We start from the raw sequence: 17,283 nt of genomic DNA on the forward strand, positions 1-17,283 counted from the left end.
TTGTGTCAGCCTATCATGAAGCCCCTAGAAGTCTTTGCTTAAGCTGTGACATGACATTCCCATAACACTGACAGAGAAGCTGAGCGGGAGTTTCGGACAAGAAGGTAGAAGAGATAGAAATCAGACTTATTCGGGAACTTATAAGACTTCCCAAAGTGCAAGCTGATTAAACGTATCAAATGCACAGTCCTGGCAGCACACTTGTCACAACAGAGATATCTGAGCTAACCTTTAATGAATTGGAATAGTTTTACCACCTTAGGGAAGTTGGGTGGAACTGGAAACAAAAATTTCATCTTAACTTGTCATATCTATGAACCAGAAACGTGTACAAGTCAAACACTTGGGGTTTGGTGACAGAGAATAAACCTCCAACCACCAGCTGTGATGGTGCATAAGTTATTTTCTATGGCTTGGTTCCTTCATATCTATAAAATGAAGATAAATTGTCAACTTGCAAGTCAGAATCAAAGGGCATAACATTTATAGCCCGGTGACTGGGCACAAAACAAGCATGTAATAAAGAGTAGCTACTATCACAGTTTTTAATATTCATTCATTCATTCACTCCAATAAATATTGATTGAGTATCTACTACATATCAGGAACTGTCCTATATTACATTTCCAGACTTTAGTTATTGAAATATCATCTTAATTATTTTAGTCATTGCTTCAGATAACTTTTAAAGCTATTATTTTAGATTTTCTTTTTTAAAGGGTCTATTTATTTATTTTTGGCTGTGCTGGGTCTTTGTTGCTGCATGCAGGCTATTTCTAGTCATGGCGAGTGGAGGCTACTTTCCAGTTGCAGTATACAGGCTTCTCATTGTGGTGACTTCTCTTGTTGCAGAGCATGGGCTCTATGCAAGTGGGCTTCAGTAGTTGTAGCACACGAGTTCTAGAGTGCAGGCTCAGTAGCTGTGGCCCATGGGCTCAGTTCAGCTATCAAACAGACGTCCCCTGCATTGGCAGGTGGATTCTTAACCACTGGACTGCCAGGGAAGCCCTAGATTTTCTTTTAAGTTGACTTACTGCAGTACCCACTTTGCCTCCCTCTTAACACCAAGTCTGTGAAATCACAGGTTTTATATGCTAGTTGTTTTTCTGGTCAATATTAACATAAACATGTAACAATTAAACTTGTATAAATGTTTATCCATGAACCACCTAAAATCATCAGTACTGGTTATACCTCACTTTGGAGATGATCAAGATGGGGTCTCCGTCCTCTAAGAGCTTTCTTCCTCTGCCAAGCAAATCTGCAATCACATACAGGACAGGCATAGGCACTTGCTAGGAAGCATTTAGGAGCTGGCTGTCAGGCAGAGTCAATGAGATACATGGCCTGATGGAAAGGTGACCTCAGGGAAATGGTTCTGAATGTGAACAGGACGAAAAACTGATGGGCGAGCCCAAGATTCCCCTTAATGAATCTGAAAGTGACAGGGTAATGCAGTTACCTCCCTCTAACAGAGAGTTTCTGCTGTGGCACCCCGAGAATCACATTATGCACGCAGACCAGGCTCTGCTGAGAATACATTACGCCTAATGAAATAAACCCATAACATTCCTTGAGCATCACCTGGCTGTCACACAGAATTCCCCTTATTGCATTATACAATAGTCTCATCGCAGTGTACTGTGAACAAGGGTACCATCCACATCAACCAAGTGAGATCAAAGTCTACAGTAATATATACAGAAAATCCTCCTCTTAGTCCCTCACTGCAAAGGGAAAGTGTGAACAAAAGCTTGAGCAGACGACTCAGGGCTGTGCCTTTGATCTCTCTTTCAAGGCAGGAAAGAAATTTGCAGGAATGGTCACTACAAGGAGCCTCTTTCTTCAATCTCCCCAACTCAGGGTTGAAGGAAAGCACTGCAGTCAGGAGTATGTGTCAAAGAGCACCCATGCCTTCCCATCTCAGCATGCTAGAAGACCAAGAGCAAACACACATGCCCCAGACTATGGGTTCACTCATTCAGCAAATATTTGTGGAGTATTAATATTTGCCAAATGGGGGACAGATTCTGGGGAAACAGAGATGAATAAAATCCTACGGCTGCCCTCCTGGATTTCATACTGTAGCAGCACACAAGCCAAAACATCCTTACGAATCTGGATGATGCTAAAGTAGAAACACCATGTACAGTGGGGACAGAGCAATGAAGTCATGTGAAGGAACCCCTTGGCTCTGCTCTAGGAGATAAGAAGTCCAGGATCAGAGAGAAAAAGGCACAACTGGGTACTTGAAGGGATTTTCTTAGAGGAAAAGAGAAGGGAAAGATGAGGGCATACATTCCAAGAAGTAACAAAGGCAGAGGGACCAACTCCCAAAACAGCATGGCAGGATCAAGCATGATGGATTATTTGGTTTAGTGGAGGGGCATGGGCTGGATCATGTAAGGCCTTATAGGCCATGCTAATAAACTTGGGCCTTCTCTGGAAAGAAAAAAATAAAGGGCAATTCTTAATGCTCAGTTCAGTTCAGTTGCTCAGTCGTGTCCAACTCTGCAACCCCATGAATCACAGCACGCCAGGCCTCCCTGTCCATCACCAACTCCTGGAGTTCACCCAAACTCATGTCCATGGAGTTGGTGATGCCATCCAGCCATTTCATTCTCTGTCGTCCCCGTCTCCTCCCACCCCCAATCCTTCCCAGCATCAGAGTCTTTTCCAGTGAGTCAACTCGTCGCATGAGGTGGCCAAAGTATTGGAGTTTCAGCTTTAGCATCAGTCCTTCCAATGAACACCCAGGATTGATCTCCTTTACAATGGACTGGTTGGATCTCCTTGCAGTCCGAGACTCTCAAGAGTCTTCTCCAGCACCACAGTTCAAAAGCATCAATTCTTCGGTGATCAGCCTTCTTCACAATCCAACTCTCACATCCATACTGGAAAAACCATAGCCTTGACTAGACGGACCTTTGTTGGCAAAGTAATGTCTCTGCTTTTTAATATACTATCTAGGTTGGTCATAACTTTCCTTCCAAGGAGTAAGTGTCTTTTAATTTCATGGCTACAATCAGCATCCACAGTGATTTTGGAGCCCCCCAAAATAAAGTATGACACTGTTTCCACTGTTTTCCCATCTATTTCCCATGAAGTGATGGGACCAGATACCAGATTTATACAATTAATTTCTTCAGTTCTGTTTCATTTTTCTAGGGCTGGCTCAGTCTCATGGGAGACTGAATGTTTCCTAGACATTCTAGAATGTCTTAAATTCCTTAATTTCCTAAACATTCTAGAAAGTTTCCTTCCTGAGGAATTCATTGTATTCCTTATTGTGCATGTTTTGAAGATTTGGTTATCAAGACCAGTTGAAATTGGAGAGATATGTGTTACAGGGAAGAAATTACTCCATGTTGAATCTGTTTTTTATTTAACATTTGCTTTCCACTGCTTTTGTTCACTAAAGGAATACTCTTCATATATAATGGCCTGCCTTGGGGAACGCTGCCCCTCGCCAGAATGTTAAACCAATATGCCTGTGTTCAGTGAATGACTACAGGAAGGAAGAAATTAACACAGCCCCTCCCTGAGGCTGGCCATTCCAGAACATATGTGCAAGATTAATGACCTTTTCGCTTTATTTCTTCACCTCCTCCATCTCTGTCCTATAAAAAAACCTGGCATCCAGACCCTGATAAAATGGTTATTTTGAGACATTAGTCTGCCATCTTCTCTCTTTTCTGAATAAAGTCATATTCCTTGCCTCTAATCGACCTGTCCTGTGGCAAGCAAAGTGAGCTTGATCTCCATAACATATAAACTTACAATGTGTGTGCATGTTAAATCGCTTCAGTAGTTTGCGACTCTTTGTGACCTCATGGACTGTAGCCCACCAGGCTCCTCTCTGTCCATGGGATTCTTCAGGCAAGAATACTGGAGTGAATTGCTAATGCCCTCCTTCAGGGGATCTTCCTGACCCAGGGGTCCAACCAGGGTCTCCTGTAGCTTCTGCATTGCAGGTGGATTCTTTACTGCTCAGCCACCAGGGAAGTTCATAAATTTACAATATTGTAAAGCAATTTTCCTTTAATTAAAAATAAATTTTAAAAATGTTAACTTACATACAAAAGATGCAAAAAAATGAAAAACGAATTAAACAACAAGCTCTGGTAAGCGTACACCTAGAGAGGTATGGAGCACAGGAAAAAAAGAAATATTCCCCTCAATGAGTAACTTCTGCAGATGCCTCTCAGTGTGCTTGATATTAACTTAACTCCATCATAAAGTTCTCCTAACTGAACTTGACTTTCCCAATACACCTATAAGTACTAACTTTCCTCTGCAAATGTTCAGGCTGATGCCCAGGGCAGTGCTGAGGGCTATAAGCCCCAGGCACTTCTGGCCTCACATGTTGTATTGTTTGCTTACCAAGAATCAGTGGCTTTTGCCCTCAAACTGCTTAAAGCTTTTATATTTGCTATAATGATCTGCTGCTGCTGCTAAGTCACTTCAATTGTGTCCGACTCTGTGTGATCCCATAGACGGAAGCCCACCAGGCTCCCCTGTCCCTGGGATTCTCCAGGCAAGAACACTGGAGCGGGCTGCCATAATGATCTAGTTTCTTTTAAAATGCAGAAGTTAGTAAGATGTAAGACTAAAACGAATTGCTTCTATGAAAACTAAATTGCTTTGTGAAGACTCTACAAAGGAGACTGTCTATAAAAAAAAAAAAAAACAGCCTCTGAAGAATTTATCACCCATTACAAAGTTACAGCAATTATGGGTGTGGTTTATTTAAGAAAAGCAAACGGTGTAGCCATCCTTAAGAAATGGTCTTGGTGTTAGATCAATGGTTAGGGAATTAACATATAAATGAGGTACATTTTACGTTAAAATAAAATATTAAGGTGTGCTTAGTTCATCTTTTATGATTTAACTTTTTAAAGTTGAAGTTAAATAAATGATCAGCCCTGACCCATCAGGTTTAATACAGTAATTGGGTTGCAGATTCATACTTTCAGTAATTAGGTTCTGGCTTTGCTACTGACTACCTGTCTGGTGGTGTACAAACTTTTAACATTTTATTCCTCAGTATCCTTTGTACTAAACTGAGAAATAACAGTACCTACCTTACAGAACTCTATTAAGGGTATACCTGTTAATGAGCCTAAAAGTTTAGATTGGAACATGGTCCTTAATAAATGCATTATTTTGGTTTTTATTATATCATCATCTTTGGAATGAGGCTGCAAAGAACTTCCATTTCTACTTTATATACTTCTCCATTGTTACAATTTGTTTTATAATAGCAGTATATAATTTATACTTAGTAAAAATAAAGATATTTAAATATTGGAAATAAGTCAGAGGAAAAAAGTCTTTTTAACATAGATAGAAAGTTATGACCAACCTAGATAGCATATTAAAAAGCAGAGACATTACTTTGCCAACAAAGGTCCGTCTAGTCTAGGCTATGGTTTTTCCCGTGATCATGTATGGATGTGAGAGTTGGACTATAAAGAAAGCTGAGCGCTGAAGAATTGATGCTTTTGAACTGTGGTGTTGGAGAAGACTCTTGAGAGTCCCTCGGACTGCAAGGAGATCCAACCAGTCCATTCTAAAGGAGATCAGTACTGGGTGTTCATTGGAAGAACTGATGTTAAAGCTGAAACTCCAATACTTTGGCCACCTCATGTGAAGAGTTGACTCATTGGAAAAGACTCTGATGCTGGGAGGGATTGGGGGCAGGAGGAGAAGGGGACGACAGAGAATGAGATGGATGGACAGCATTACTGACTCGATGGACATGAGTTTGAGTGAACTCCAAGATTTGGTGATGGACAGGGAGGCCTGGCATGCTGTGATTCAGGGAGTCACAGAGTCGGACACGACTGAGCGACTGAACGGAACTGACGTGAAAATGTTCAAAGTCCATCAGGAAAATTGTTTTTTAAAAAGGAACAATAGGGAAACGTAGCAGATTTCTTGTTTTCACACAGTTGGATTAATTTGAGAATAATGGTCCACAGCAGGACTTACTGGAGGAAAGGTCCTGGTGAGGATGTGTAGATGAGTCTGTAATGTCCCCACATCCAGTACAGGATGTTAGGGGCAGTTCACTGGCCTTCAAGAAACATGGGTCAGGCCATCATGGAATTGCACAGTGTGAGAGTGCTTGTGTCTTTAAAATACCTGTGAATATTAGAAACCCAGAAGGACAATGCAAAATGCAGAACAACTAATCCAATGAATGATAATAATTAGACCTTTCCATCACCCACAAGAGCTTCCTTGGTGGCTCAGCTGGTAAAGAATCTCCCTGCAATGTGGGAAACCTGGGTTCGATCCCTGGGTTGGGAAGATCCCCTGGAGAAGGGAAAGGCTACCCACTCCAGTATTCTGGCCTGCTTTAATTGCACAGGAAGTCGGGACAGGAAGGTGAGGCTGCATGGATACAGAAAAAAAGGTATAGTTTGGTTCTTTTAATTAGCCCACCAGCATTTCAGCATGAATTTTCCAATGTTTAAATGCTCTATTTTTCAGTGCACGTGTGTGTGTGTGTGTGTGTGTGTGTATCTGGGAATTCATGCATATGTGTTAAGAACACCTTGGCAAATAAATAAAACAAAAAAGCTATGTGGTCTTCAAAAACAGGTTCTCTATTTTTAAGAGAAGGGCAACTAAGCAATGAACACAGCCAGATTCCTTTCATCATAATTCCATCTTCTGGTCTCTCCTGTCTCCACCCCCACAGAACAAGCCCTAAGTCTAAGCCACTGGCTGGATGATAAACCAAGATCTGGGCACGGGGTACTCGCTCATTCTGCTGCTGTTTAGTCGCTAAGTAGTGTCTGACTCTTTTCTGACCCCATGGACTGTAGCCCGCCAGGTTCTTCTGTCCATGGGATTTCCCAGGCAAGAATACTGGTGGGTTACCATTTCCTTCTCCAGGGGATTTTCCTGACCCAGGGATCGAACCCGCATCTCCTGCATTGGCAAGCAGGTTCCTTACCCCTGAACTACCTGGTCCCATTTTTAACAACAGTTTTGTTACTGGGGCTGCCTGACCTAACTTCCCTAAACCAGAGTAGAAGGCACAAATTGTAGTTCATCACCGAGCATGTGGACTCTGAGAAGAGCAGATGACACAGATTAAAAACATGTGTGAGAAATTTCCTGTGCCGGCACTTTCATTACTCTCAAGACAGTTATGCTTTGTCTTAATTTGCTGTGGTTGAATGCTCCCCAATATTCCAAAGAATTCATGTCTCCCAGTCACAAAAAAAAGAAGAACACCAACAAAGCACTTTCATTACTACCCAAATAATTTGGCATCTGACTATAATATTTGTATGAGCCACCTGTGTTGATTAATAAATCTGCTAAATGCCAAATCTCTTTTGTTCCCAGGGAAATGAAACGGATATGGAAATTATTGAGACAATTCCAGTCTCTCGTGTGATTCTTGTAAATGGGTATTTAACTGTACGGTACCTGATATTAGACTTTCTAAGTCAAAGTCCTATATAATCTGTATAATCTTAAGCAAATTAACTGATCTCTTTAAACCTGTTTCTGGTCTGCAAAATACAGAAATTGCAAAAGCATCTATCTCAATGGGTTACTGTAATGACAAAATAAGACACTATATCAGTTCAGTTCAGTTCAGTCGCTCAGTCGTGTCCGACTCTCCGCGACCCCATGAATCACAGCACGCCAGGCCTCCCTGTCCATCACCAACTCCCGGAGTTCACTCAAACTCATGTCCACAGAGTCGGTGATGCCATCCAGCCATCTCATTCTCTGTCGTCCCCTTCTCCTCCTGCCCCCAACCTTTCCCAGCATCAGAGTCTTTTCCAGTGAGTCAACTCGTCGCATGAGGTGGCCAAAGTATTGCAGCTTCATATATACCAAATGCTAATTCCAGAGCTCTTTCAATTGGAATATAATTGACAGTGCCTGGCACAGTGTGGACTAAATCAATGTTCATTACTACTATTACTACTACTACAATCACTACTGAGAGACAAAAATACTTCTTGGAGGCCTAGAAGATTTCAGAATACTACCCTCACGGATCAGTTTTATCACATAAATTTTCAACCTGCCACTAGGAGGATGTCATAATCATAAAGAAGGCAGCTATCACTCCCTTGTTTCCAAACAGGGGAGGGTAGTACTGTTTATAAAATTTAACTACATCTTGGGTGTTATTGGGCTTCCCTTGTGGCTCTGCTGCTAAATAATCCACCTGCAATGAGGGAGACCTGGGTTTGATCCCTGGGTTGGAAAGATCTCCTGGAGAAGGGAAAGGCTATCCACTCCAGTATCCTGGTTTAGAGAATTCCATGGACCAAATTGTCCATGGAATCGAAAAGAGTTGGACATGACTGAGTGACTTCCACTTTCACTTTCACTTGGGTGTCATTAAAGTAGAAGCATTCAGAACTGTGAAGAAGTTACTCCTTTTTACATAATAATTTTAAAAGTAGCTGCAGTATCTAAATTCTCATCTAACCTTTGATAACAAAACCTTATGGTGAATTTGGTATTTTTCATCTCCCATCACACTTGTCAATCTAAGGCTCATTCATACAGTGGGGCCCCAAGACCATCACAGTAAACCTGCTCATCTACAGCTTAAGATATTTCAAATAGGCTGTGTTTTGGCAGAAAGTCTATGCTGGCAAAAGTTGAGATTTTATGAAAAGTTACATCTAGCAGCAGAAGGATGCTATATGAATCTGACCCATTAAACTCATGTTTTGTTTAATTTCAGTATATTTTATATTCCCGCTTGTTTTCTATTAATCTTTCATCTCATCACAGACATAAAAAAATCAAAGCCGTATACATCCCCACCTACTTTCACCACCGTTTTTTCTTCACTCCTGCTTCATTTCTCCAAACTTCCACTATCATTGTCACTCTTACCTTTGCTACCTACAGTTTCTGACTGGAGGCTCTAGGTGGAAGTACAGTTATTAAAAACTTCCTTTAAAGGCAGTTTAGAGGAGACAAATGTGACAGCTTTTCTTAAGAATCCAAACAAGTTTCTTCTGCCTTGTCACTTTCCCTCACAGAGTTTTGCCATCATATTTTACAGCGAGTTTCAACAGCATTTTGAACTCCATGAGAAGTCCTAGGGAAAGGAATAAACAGGAAGCCTTCACTCCCCTTTGCAATGGAGTTTCCTCCAGTTCTTTGCCCACAAGCTCTGTCTTATACTCTACCTTTGTGGAAGACACCTTCTCATTTGAAGGAGAAAAGATCAAGAGAGAATTTTGTCTTCTTCTTGTCTCTGTATTCATTCTAAAAACTTAGTCTACAAGTGGTACTCCATTCTGAGGACATATCAGTTCAGTGAAAAACTGAACCAAGCACATAAAATAGCCTTGACTGCCTTCTCGGGTAGAAGCAGCTCCAAGATTTCTTCATGAAAAGGGCTTAGGACAGCGATCTGATGGAAAGGGTTAGGAGACTTATCTTGAAGCTACAATGGAGGTTACTTTCATTTCTACTTCAAGCGAGTATGTTTAATCAGGGTGATGACAGCTAAGAACGAAGGCTGACAGACATTACTGATGGAGCTGATATAGTCCAGCAGCCTTTGCTCAGTTTCTGTGCACACAGCAAAAGGCACAGGGAAGCAGAAGATCCAGGTCCCACCCCTGTTATTAGAAACAACCAAGTCCAAAGCATTTCCCTCTCCTGTGCTTTGGGATGATTTGGTACAGTCTTAACTCTAAGAGAACAGATTGCATATGTTTTTGTGAACCATCTAGCAAAGTGCCTGGCATCTAATAAACTCTTCATAAATATTTGTTGAATGGAGTTGAATCAGAGAGTCTTGGCAGAAATCTGTTGCAAGTTGCTTTAACAATATGTATGTTTAGTAGCTTTAAAAGGTATGTAAGCAACACATTTTCACAGAAGAACTGAAAATGCTTAATTGAAAAAAGAAAATAGAAGCTACCTTTTAAGATTTGAAAGTCATTTCTCCCAGATTTTATTAACATTTTGAGTAAGATTAGATCTATTTTCTGGTCTTAAAAATAGCTAAATATTCATTGTGCTTGCAGTGTTGCTTCAGCCATATCTGATTTTGTGCGATCCTATGGACTGTAGCCTGCCAGGCTCCTCTGTCCGTGGGATTTCCCAGGCAAGAATAATGGAGTAGGTTGCCACAGCCTCCTCCAGAGGATCTTCCCAACCCAGATATCGAACCCGTGTCTCCTACATCTTTTGCATTGGCAGGCAAGTTCTTTACCACTAACACCACCTGGGAAGCCCCAAATATGTATTATATATATAGTTTCATAACGTCTTTAGTTTTTTAAAACCTATTTCTGCTACGTGTGGTATATATCCTGCCTGTCTCCATTTATTTATATTTGTATTTATAGTTATACCTATCATTATCCATTTTTGGAAAATAAGCTGCTCTTTATGAAATAATATACCATAAACTGCTTTTCATGTCACTAAATAAAATTCTATTACGTAATTTTAATGGCTTCAGAGGATTCCTTGGAGTGGACATTCCATTGTTAATTATTACTGGACAATTCTTGAATAATTAGGGTCCCAATTATAAATAATACTGTGATGAACAACAATCAATGTATGGGTAGACAGAGTAATAAGTATATCTGTATGTGTATATCTTTGCAAGCAACTCTAATCATGTTTCCAGTATACGTCCTAAAAGTAGAATGTCTAGATCAAAAAGCAGGAAACTTTTAAAGAAAAATAATAATTCCTTTTTTTCCCAAAACAAATGACTTTTAACTGCAGTCCATGGGGTCGCTAAGAGTCAGACACGGCTGAGAGACTTCACTTTCACTTTTCACTTTCATGCATTGGAGAAGGAAATGTCAACCCACTCCAGTGTTCTTGCCTGAAGAATCCCAGGGGCGGCGGAGCCTGGTGGGCTGCCATCTGTGGGGTTGCACAGAGTTGGACAAGACTGAAGCGACTTAGCAGCAGCAGCAGCAGTGTATATCTATTAATCCCAAACTCTTTTTCTTAGTGTTTATTATACGCCATGTATTGCCTAATTATTCACTCACGTAATTTTTATGACAGCCAACAAGTTAGAAGCTACTATTGCCTCCACTTTACAGATGGGAAGACTGGCATTTCAAGAACCTCTGGCAAATCTCAGAAGACCTGACCTGCCCATATCTAAACCATTCAGTGCCAATGGAAGCAGAATTACCATGAGCGACTTGGGGTGGGAAAGATCACCCTTCACCAAACATTGGGAAATCAATCACAGTGCATCCTGCACTGCTATTTAGAAAGTCCAAGATGACACTACTGCAGCCTTATGGGGAAGAGTGTGCCATGGCACTGTGGGGCATGTCCTCTCCCACTTTCCAGAGCTGCCTCATAGGAATGAGCATTAAGTGGAAGCAGGAGAAAGACGGGGAGAAAAAGAACAAAAACAAAAACCTGCGTTCTTTTAGTGCATTTAAGTTTTGGTAATTTGCAATTTTCACCAACCAATTAAGTATTTACCCTCACAGTCACATAAGGTGGGAAACAGAAAAGAATAAAGCCAACTCTAACTCTACGGCACTACATTTCTGGAACTGTTCTGTACATTAGAGCGGTCAGCCCTATGAGTCAGACCTTAATGTCCAGTTTTAACCTTTAGGATGACACATTTTAAAAGGACAAAGCTTGTACTTCTGCTGGCTTAAAACAAAGCACATTTGGGAAAGAAGAAAATTCATGAGACCAAAAAAAGATTTCACAAATTATTTCTTAAATACACATGATGACACCATGCAGAACTCAAAGCAAATTAAACTGCACTGTATACAAATTTGCCTGTCCTCCTCTCTCCTCCTACCCTCTTCTGTTTCCATGCTACTCAAGTTCCCAAGGAAATAAATTCTCCCAAATACTCGGCAGCAGCATTTTCCCACTCACCACACCCCAAAACAGTCCATTTCTTTTAGGATTTCCTTAGGAGTTTCTCAAACTTGGGGCCAGTGTGTGAGGTCTTGCAGAAGCCACGCTTTGAGGACTGGCTGAGCAGATGCATCACCTCCAGGGTATGCCTCTGAGCTCTCTTTTGCCATTTGGATCCAGGCCTCCAGTGGACTGAGTAATAATGTTTTGGCTCAAAAATAACACAAGTTTATCTGGTTTCAGGACTCTGTCTTCAGGATTACAAGTTGATCTGGCCCATCTCCCAATCTAAAATGGCTTGGAAGACTCAAAGATTAGCATGAAGCTTCATTCAAAATTTGCCAAAAATGTGTCAACTCATATCACACCTCCTGGGTTTTACAAGCACTTGGTTTGACTTTGAACCATTAGTATCTTTTCTGGATGAATCTGGGGAGATTATGAATGTTGTAGGTGTCCAGACAAGAGGATGTTACCCTGAGTGGGTACCTTTGCAACTGTAGTTACAGGATGCATTGATCAAGACTTTCAAATGTAAGTATCCAAAGAGCACATAAAGTGCTTTGGGAAGTTTGGCACAGAACTGTCTATTAAACACACCAGTGAAGGGGAAGGCCTTGATTCCTCCTAATGTTTTACCCCCTCTCACAAATAATTGATTTGTTTCAGAGAAGCAGCAGCATGAGATGTGTTGAGAAATGTGATACCTCATCTCAGCAGTCAGAGGTCAGCATCAGGATTAGATAAACCCAGCTCCAGCATTTACAATCCCTGTGACTGTAGTCTTATTACTCCCTCTGGTACCTAGTCTTCTCTTCTGGGCAAAAGGGACAATGAAACCTACCTCAAAGGCCTAGAATAAGAATTCAACAAGACCCCATGTGAAAACTGCTCACCACTGAGTAGTTCTCGGCACTGACCAATTCTCTTCCTTGTGAGAAAATAAGAGTGTGTAGGGGTGGGGGGAGGAGCTGTCACACTTTATCCTTTTTAGTTTTTCACAACCTTTTTTCTTTATCAAAAGTTTCTTTCTCCCACCCAACTCCATCTCACAATTTGAAAGAGGAGGGAAGTTTATCTCTCTTTGTATCCTGTTATCTTTATCCATTGATTTGAGTGGAACTCATTAAGATAGATACGTACATACATACATGCACAGTACATAAACAGATCAGTCAGTCAATCAGTCAGTTCAGTCGTTCAGTCGTGTCTGATTCTCCGCAACCCCATGAATCACAGCACGCCAGGCCCCACTGTCCATCACCAACACCTGGAGTTCACTCAAACTCATGTCCATTGAGTCGGTGATGCCATCCACCCATCTCATTCTCTGTCGTCCCCTTCTCCTCCCGCCCCCAATCCTTCCCAGCATCAGAGTCTTTTCCAGTGAGTCAACTCTTCGCATGAGGTGGCCAACGTATTGGAGTTTCAGCTTTAGCATCAGTCCTTCCAATGAACACCCAGGCCTGATCTCCTTTAGGATGGACTGGTTGGATCTCCTTGCAGTCCAAGGGACTCTCAAGAGTCTTCTCCAACACCACAGTTCAAAAGCATCAATTCTTCAGCGATCAGCCTTCTTCACAGTCCAACTCTCACATCCATACATGACCACTGGAAAAACCATAGCCTTGACTAGACGGACCTTGGTTGGCAAAGTAATGTCTCTGCTTTTTAATATGCTATCTAGGCTGGTCATAACTTTCCTTCCAAAGAGTAAGCATCCTTTAATTTCATGGCTGCAATCAGCATCCACAGTGATTTTGGAGCCCCAAAAAATAAAGTCTGACACTGTTTCCACTGTTTCCCCATCTATTTCCCATGAAGTGATGGGACCAGATGCCATGATCTTAGTTTTCTGAATGTTGACCTTCAAGCCAACTTTTTAGAACACCTAAGCAGGTTTTAGAAAAGGCAGAGGCACCAGAGATCAAATTGCCAACATCCGCTGGATCATGGAGAAAGCAAGAGAGTTCCAGAAAAACATCTATTTCTGCTTCATTGACTATGCCAAAGCCTTTGACTGTGTCGATCACAATAAACTGTGGAACATTCTGAAAGAGATGGGAATCCCAGACCACCTGACCTGCCTCTTGAGAAACCTGTATGCAGGTCAGGAAGCAACAGTTTGAACTGGACATGGAACAACAGACTGGTTCCAAATAGGAAAAGGTGTACGTCAAGGTTGTATATTGTCACCTTGCTTATTTAACTTATATGCAGAGTACATCATGAGGAACGCTGGGCTGGAAGAAGCACAAGCTGGAATCAAGATTGCTGGGAGAAATATCAATAACCTCAGATATGCAGATGACACTACCCTTATGGCAGAAAGTGAAGAGGAACTCAAAAGCCTCTTGATGAAAGTGAAAGAGGAGAGTGAAAATGTTGGCTTGAAGCTCAACATTCAGAAAACAAAGATCATGGCATCTGGTCCCGTCACTTCATGGGAAATAGATGGAAAAACAGTGGAAACAGTGTCAGACTTTATTTTTTTGGGCTCCAAAATCACTGCAGATGCTGATTGCAGCCAGGAAATTAAAAGACGCTTGCTCCTTGGAAGGAAAGTTATGACCAACCTTGATAGTATATTAAAAAGCAGAGACATTACTTTGCCAACCAAGGTCCGTCTAGTCAAGGCAATGGTTTTTCCCGTGGTCATGTATGGATGTGAGAGTTGGACTGTGAAGAAGGCTGATCGCCGAAGAATCGATGCTTTTGAACTGTGGTGTTGGAGAAGACTCTTGAGAGTCCCTTATACTGCAAGGAGATCCAACCAGTCCATTCTAGAGGAGATCAGTCCTGGGTGTTCATTGGAAGGACTGATGCTAAAGCTGAAACTGCAATACTTTGGCCACCTCATGCGACGAGTTGACTCACTGGAAAAGACTCTGATGCTGGGAAAGGTTGGGGGCGGAAGGAGAAGGGGACGACAGAGAATGAGATGGCTGGATGGCATCACCGACTCTGTGGACATGAGTTTGAGTGTACTCCGGGAGTTGGTGATGGACAGGGAGGCCTGGCGTGCTGTGATTCATGGGGTCGCGGAGAGTCGGACATGACTGAGCGACTGAACTGAACTGAACTTGAAACTGAACTGAACTGAACTTGAAACAGGGAAAGTCTGTATATCGTCACTCGTTTAACTTATGTGCAGAGTTGTTATTGTTCAGTCACTCAATCATGTCCGATTCTTTGTGACCCCATGGACTTCAGCATGCCAGTCTTCCCTGTACTTCACCATCTCCCAGAGTTTGCTCAAACTCATGTCCATTGAGCTGGTGATGGCATCCAACCAACTCATCCTCTGTCATCCCCTTCTCCTCCTGCCTTCAATCTTCCCCAGCATGAGGGTCTTCTTCAAGGAGTCAGTGAAATGCTGAGTTGGATGAATCACAAGATGGAATCAAGATTGCCAGGAGAAATATCAACAGCCTCTGAGATGCAGATGATACCACTCTAATGGCAGAAAGGGAAGATGAATTAGAGCCTATCAGTGAGGGTGAAAGAGGATAACGAAAAAGCAATTGAAACTCCACATTCAGAAAACTAAAATCATAGCATCCAGTCCCATCACTTCATGGCAAATAGGAGGGCAAACGAAGAAGGCAATGGCACCCCACCCCAGTACTCTTGCCTGGAAAATCCCATGGATGGAGGAGACTGGTAGGCTGCAGTCCATGGGATCGCTAAGAGTCAGAAACGACTGAGTGACTTCACTTTCACTTTTCATTTTCATGTATTGGAGAAGGAAATGGCAACCCACTCCAGTGTTCTTGCCTGGAGAAACCCAGGGACAGGGGAGGCTGATGGGCTACCTTCTATGGGGTCGCACAGAGTCAGACACGACTGAAGAGACTTAGCAGCAGCAGGAGGGCAAAAAGTGGAAGCAGTGACAGATTTTATTTCCTTGGGCTCCAAAATCACTGTAGATTGTGACTGCAGTCATGAAAGTAAATGACACTTCTTCCTTGGAAGGAAAGCTATGACAAACACAGACAGCATATTAAAAAGCAGAGGCATCACTTTGCTGATAAACATCCATTTAGTCAAGGCTATAGCTTTTCCAGTAGTCACACACAGATGTGAGAGTTGGATCATTATGAAGGCTAAGTGTCAAAGAATGGATGCTTTTAAATTGTGGTGTTGGAGAGGACTACTGAAAGTCCCTTGGACAGCAAGAAGATCAAACCAATCAATCCTAAAGGAAATCAACCCTGAATATATTCATTGGAAGCACTGATGCTGAAACTGAAGTTCCAATACTTTGACCACATGATGCAAAGTGCCGAGTTATTGGAAAAGACCCTGATGTTGGGTAATATTAAAGGCAGGAGGAGAAGGGGACAACAGAGGATGAGATCCAGCATCACTGACTCAACAGACATGAATTTGAGTTAACTCAGGGAAACAGTGGAGGACAGAGGACCCTGGCGTGCTGCAGTCCATGGGGTCACAGAGAGTTGGATACAACTTATGACTGAACAATGACAACATATGGATATCAACATTTAGACATGTATCTCCACAAATGACAGGCCAAGGCATTGTCAGTGAGAATAGCAGAAGCTGGGATTTGCCAAGACCCTAGACCCCCACCAAATGGAACTTGGGTTTCCTGTAGAGGTGATGTCAGCCTGAAATATCTGTACACCCTAGCAACTGAAGCATCTCACTCATAAAAAGCAACACCTGCCCACCAGCCTCAGGCAGGCTAAATTTTGCTTGTTCAAATTAGAATCTGCCCACTGAGCCAACAGAAATAAAGGCAAGGGATAGCAAATTTCCTCAGAATATATGCTTACCTGACTCGGTTGGCGGTAGCCATTTTCAGCGATATGTGTGAAGCTGTCACTGCAGACCATCTTGGGTGTGGGATCAGAATGTGAGCGTGATTTTAAATGTACTGATATGGGGGTGGGATGCTATGATAGAAAGATAAAGGTCAGTGTCCTGGGCAAGCAGAATAAAGACAAATTAAAATTTCAGAGAGCCTAACATATTCTTACAGTTATTACTAATACTGCCTTGCTTTTCCATCTAAACCTGTATCTTATATTATTCCCTTCAGGCTAATAGGTATACAGCCATGAGCCTGAAAGATAGGGAGAGTCTGTTGAAGAGCCTGAGCCAGGCAGACCATCTGTCAGCATGATTAATGTGCTGGTTAACATTCTGCTGTTCTTTCCATAGTATGGCAATTGCATCCAACACATCACCTTTGTTCAGCTACCACACGGCTGGGCCAAGATTAGCAAGGCACCTCCATCCTTAACAACACTTGGGGATTTTTAAACTCCCTGAACCCCTATTAGGGAATCTTCTGGGCTTGGGATTAAAGAAAGAAGTTGGTAGCAGCCAAGGGAGCAGCAGTAACAGCAATCATGACTGTGGGCCATTCCACGGGCT

The 17,283-nt window shown here is 42.1% G+C and overlaps 1 protein-coding gene across 1 annotated transcript in view; it reads right to left on the reverse strand.

The window, feature by feature from the left end:
• KCTD16 (potassium channel tetramerization domain containing 16) overlaps window positions 1-17,283 on the reverse strand; it is a 314,820-nt gene that overhangs the window by 178,848 nt on the left and 118,689 nt on the right. The window lies entirely within an intron of this gene.

Source organism: Moschus berezovskii, chromosome 8 (assembly GCF_049115385.1).
Source record: "Moschus berezovskii isolate FMDL1 chromosome 8, NW_MosBer_1.0, whole genome shotgun sequence".
NCBI lineage: Eukaryota > Metazoa > Chordata > Mammalia > Artiodactyla > Moschidae > Moschus > Moschus berezovskii.